The sequence below is a fragment of the Cervus canadensis genome, chromosome X, assembly GCF_019320065.1.
Source record: "Cervus canadensis isolate Bull #8, Minnesota chromosome X, ASM1932006v1, whole genome shotgun sequence".
Classification (NCBI taxonomy): Eukaryota; Metazoa; Chordata; class Mammalia; order Artiodactyla; family Cervidae; genus Cervus; species Cervus canadensis.
The window spans coordinates 27,790,382-27,795,683 of record NC_057419.1 but is presented as its reverse complement, the minus strand read 5'-3'; the positions used below and the strand labels follow the sequence as shown (position 1 = coordinate 27,795,683).

At 40.3% G+C, this 5,302-nt stretch overlaps 1 non-coding gene across 1 annotated transcript; it reads right to left on the bottom strand.

The window, feature by feature from the left end:
* Positions 1–4,180: 4,180 nt before the first annotated feature.
* LOC122436129 lies at positions 4,181–4,282 on the bottom strand. Its single transcript, XR_006267898.1, has one exon. It is a non-coding gene; the product is annotated as a U6 spliceosomal RNA (small nuclear RNA).
* Positions 4,283–5,302: the final 1,020 nt, after the last annotated feature.

The window sequence follows — 5,302 nt, the reverse complement described above, 5'->3', positions numbered from 1 at the left end:
TTGAGGGAACATGACAGTAAACAATAGATGCCATGAAGAGAATTATAAACTTGAATACCTATGTTTTAATAATATCTAATCACCTAAATACATGTAAAGTCTCCTGGAAAAATATAGCGTAGTGCAATAGACAGAAAGACTTACAATAAAAATTCTTGAGTTGGTGGAGGAAGCCCACGGCCTGCAGGGGCTCGCACTGCCCTTGGGAAGCTGCGACCCAGAGCCCAGGTGGCCCGGGACCTGAGGCGGAGGCGGCGGCGGGAGCCCCCGATGCGAGTCACCATCGTGCGTGAGGCCGCCGGCCTGGTGGGGGCGCGGACGGGCGGTCGCGTGGCCGCTGAGTCTCTGGGGCCTTTAGCGGGTCTGGTCTCTGCGAGGACTAATGAGAGGCTGGCAGAGATGGGCACAAAACTTGAGGTGGAGAAGCAGCAGAGCAGATCTTTACTCAGGACTCTTAACAGCAAGCCAGTCCTGGAGCCTTCTTCTGTTGGAAATTTGAATCCTACTTCAGGGTTCAATGCAAATCTTATTTCAAGAGCAAACATAGGGTTTTCTACTTCAACTCCACGCCCTTCAAATGACAGTGTGAGGCTGTGCCATGACAGGCAGCCTAGATTAGGAGTAGGCCTGGTTTTCCAGGGTAACATGATTATCAGGCCACCTGGAGCCAGCCAATCAACATGCGCCTAGCAAGAAAAAGGGAACCTATCAGGGGAAAGCTGAAAAGCCCGTGAACGCCCAAGTTTGAGAAAAGCCCGCGAAGGTTTGGGCCAATCAGATTACTTTGCAAACATGTAACCAATCTGCTTAAGCCAGCTACCAACTGCTTATGCACACCCTATAAATTTGGGTAACAGCTTGGGCTCAGCACTCTCTGACCCCGCACCACTGCGTTGGACGCGGCAGGAGCCCTGACTCGAGTCAGCAATAAACTTCCCTTTTTTTGCGAGTTGCATTGTCTTGGAAGCCTTCTCTCTTCCTGCTCAGGGATTCGGACATCGGGCATAACAGACAGCATGGAGACTTACTTGACCAAGAAAAGCAATCTAAGGTTTCTTTGACAGCACTGGAGCTACATTGGGTTTAGTACTTGAGAGCCATGAACCTGGAGGACATGCTTCACCTGTGCAGTTTCAGCGGGCCTCCAAACACTTCATCCCAAGTCAGTCACTTCCCCACGCAGGCCTAGGAGAAGGAAGCAAATACTTGACCTCGTCCCTGGGGCAGACTGCCTACCGCAGACCCAAGTTCATGGTGCTGTGGGCACATACATCTTTTCAAAGAAGAGATTGGGAACCAAGCAAGCACTTCTTAGTTCCTTCTTGCAAACTCACCTGTTAGGTAAATCTCCTCGCTTCTCATGAGGAGGGTAGGAGTATAAGTCCTCTCTTTGAAACTTCAGGCTGAGGAAATGAAGTTCAACTGCAATTTCTGACCAGATTTAGATTATAGTTGAGATTACACTCTGGCTTTTTGTATATACCAACTAATGATGAGAGCTTGGATAGAAGTATGCTAAACAGTAAAGAGAGATCTGTTGTGTGTTTAAAATTTTGTCCTCAGTAACCCAAAATGTGTATAATTCATTGTTGAGTCATTTTAGCAAGCCAGGTTTTATCTAGAGGAAGTGAACATCCTTTTAAGGTTGAATCTCTTCACTTTTGGCCTGCTTGATTCAACTAAAGATTCTCTCCTTCAAGTTCCCTGTCCTGTGTTTAGAAAATTTGTATGCTTTCTAAATTAACTGTATCGACTGCCACAAATAGGAATTTGATATTGATGTATTCTTGTTCATGCATTTAAAACACATAATTTGCTTAGAAAGTCATGTCACACCACAAGCATTATTCAACTGTATAACAAGGTTTTACATGTTCATTTGGTCTATGTTATAGTTAAAAATCTATGTGTTTTTTTTCTTAATCTGAGAAAGTAGCTGGCCTAGGACTCTGGACTCAGTAAGAGGGACATGGCCTTTCTTACTTCTTTTGTGGAATAAGGAACTTTGACTAAATCAGTGACTTTCACACCTTAAAAAAAGTTTGTTTTTTTCCCAAGGAAAGTAACCTTTCTTTAAAAAAAAAAAAAAAAAAAAACTCCTGCAGGGAACCGTGTTATATAAAACGGAGACAAGCATAGAGCCTTGTAGCTGAAAAGTGGCCAGAGGCCCTGCAGCTGTGACTTCTCTGTTCCTCAACCCTGCAGTGACCCCTCTGGGACCTTCCTCTTCTGTGGGACATAGTTTGGAAACTAACACTTACGAGAGAATCCCCCTCGCTAAACATCTTCAGAATTGAAACTTGCTTGTACACTGTTTCTTGTGTGTAAATTTTCTCACCTGTCTGTCTTTTATTAAATGGAAAAGTTTAAAGACAAAAAAATTCTTACCAGGTAATAAGAAAAATATGTATCCTCAAAGCAAAAGATATGAGACATGAAGAAGTAATCCACAAAATACAAACATATGAAAATCCCAAATCATTGTGGTAATCAGAGAAATTTAAATTTGCAAATATAAATCAGTGTAACCTTAATATTAAGATAAAGACAAGGGAATATTACAGTAAAATCTCTCATGAAAACGGACAAATTCTAAACAAAATATGTTTATATATCTGTTATGGGTTAATTGCTGTCTATTCCACCTTCCTACCTCCCCTGGCAGCCCACATTCCTATGTTGACCTCTTAACCCCTGGTACCTCAGAATGTAACCTTATTTGAAGATACAGTTTTTACAGAGGTTAAAAGGAAGACAATAGAGTGGGCCCTAATCTGACTGTTATTCTTATATAAAGAGGAAATTTGGAGACAAGTATACAGGGAGAGTGCTGTGTGAACACATGGATGGCTGTCTGCAAGCCAAAGAGACAAGCCTGGAACATATCCTTCCTTCAAAGTCCTAGGAAAGAATCACCCCTGCATACACCTTGATTTCACACTTTCAGTCTCCAAAACTGGGAGATAATAGATTTCTATTATGTCACCTAGTTTCTGGTACTTTGTTATGGCAGCCATAGCAAATGAATACAACTGCTAATCTAGCAATGAAGAAAAAGGATAATAGATTAAAACAGGATTTATTATTGGGGTGAAAACGTAATTTATATCTAAAAGTCAATGTGATTCAATACATTAACAGAAAAGGGGAGAGAAATCATGTGATTATAAAATATATTAGTAGATCAGGAACAGTAGGAAATACCATAATTTTATAAAGCCTATCTACAAAAAATTCTATAGCAATCCATATAGTTGATTGCAAAATATTGAAACCTTTCCCCCAGAGACTGGGAATGAGACAGGATACCTTCTCTGACCACTTATTTTCAACATTATAAAAGAAGTTTGAACCAGTGTAAAAAGTAAAGAAAAAGAAATAGTAGGCATATATATTAGAAGAAATAAAAATATGGGTTGTAACTGAAGAAATAAAAGTGGAGTATAAATGAGAGAAACTCACAAGCATCTTCAAACAAACATAATTACTTAGGAACTTACAACATATACAAAAATCAGTTATAGCAGAAGCAAACACATAGAAAATGAAATGTTAAAATATACTACTTCCAATAGCATAAAATACCTAGGAGTAAAGTTAATAAAATATGCCAAAATATGTGCAACTATGTACAACATAAAGTACAAACCATTCTCAAAATAAAATCAAGACCCAAATAAATGGAGGGTTATAATAAATTTATGGGTTGGAAAATGCCATGTTAAGAGATGGCAGTTTTCCCAGGTTTTTTTCTGTGGACTCAATGGAATCACAGTCAAAATCAGAGCAGATTACTTCTTTACTTCTGAAGAATCTAACAAAATGATTCTAAAATGTATATGGACATCAAAAGGTCAAAAAATAGCCAAGACCGTCTTTAGGGAGAAATAAGGGGGGAGATGTTCGTCTAAGATACCAAGTCCTGTTATCAAGCTGTGATGATTAAAACAGTCTGGTGTTGGTACATGGTGTGTGTGCTTGAAAGCTCAGTCCTGTTCGACTCTTTGTGACCCCATGGACTGTAGCCCACCAGGCTCCTCTGTCCATGGGGATTCTCCAGGCAAGAATACTGGAGTGGGTTGCCATGCCCTCCTCCAGGGGATCTTCCCAACCCAGGGATTGAACCCAGGTCTCCCACATTGCAGGTAGATTCTTTACCACTGAGCCATCAGGGAAGCCCAAAAATATGGAATGCTTCATGGATATGAGTGTCATCCTTACACAGGGGCCATGCTAATCCTCTCTGCTTCATTCCAATTTTGGTATATGTGCTCAATTCCAGATTGATTTCAGTACTATTAACAAAATTAAAGCCACCATAATTTTAGGGGAAATAGAAAATATCTTCATGATTCTGGAGTCAGTAGAGATTTTCTGGACAAGATTTGAAAAATATTACCCATAAAGGAAAGAAAAATGACAAATTGGAGTACACTAGGATTAGGAACTTTTGTTCATTGAAGGACCCTGGTAAGAAAGTGAAAAAGCAACCCAGAGACTATAATAGAATATTCTCAAGATCTATATCCAACAGAGACTTGTTTCCAAATACAGACAGATTCCTGACAATCAATTAAAAGCTGTACCATAATAGAAAACTAGGGGAAAGAGTTGAACAGACAAATCACAAAAGAGGACATGTAAAAGGCTGAGAAATATATGAAAAGGCTCTAAAATATCACCAGGCATTAGGAAAAAAAGGTGGGGGGGGGGAGTGGGGCAGGGAACAAACCACGGATTTTGCTTTCCCAGAAGTCTTTGCATAAAACTACTATTTGTATCTCATTGACCAGAACTTGTCACTTGGAAAACTCTAGTTGCAAGAGAGGATAATGAAGGAGTGCCTGACTTCTCTAATTTCTTCTGTGTTACTGGCCAAAGAGAAGGAGACTGAATATTAGCGGTGAATAGCAGGTGTCACAGTCTGTGATTGAGTCAAGTGAAATGTCTAAGAGATGTATCGAATATACAGGTCTGGAGGGCAGCAGAGAGGTCTGGGAACAGTAAGCAAGGTTCATAATTATGCAGAGGGTATTTCAAAGCTGTCACTAAATCACTAAAGAAAATAGAGTGAGTAGAGAGGTGAAGATAGAATCCCAGTGCAGAGAAAATTTTAAGAATCTGTCAGAGCAAGAGAGGGAGTCACAGAGGAGTTTGAAAGATTGCAGGAGAAAAGCCAAGTGAGAGTGGTGTTTGGGGAGTGAAGGGAAGTGAGTTGCAGGGAGAAATTAGGCAAAACTTGAAATACTAAGGCTGAATCTGAATAGGCAAAGTCTGAAAGGGTGCTCTTAGAAGTCAAGAA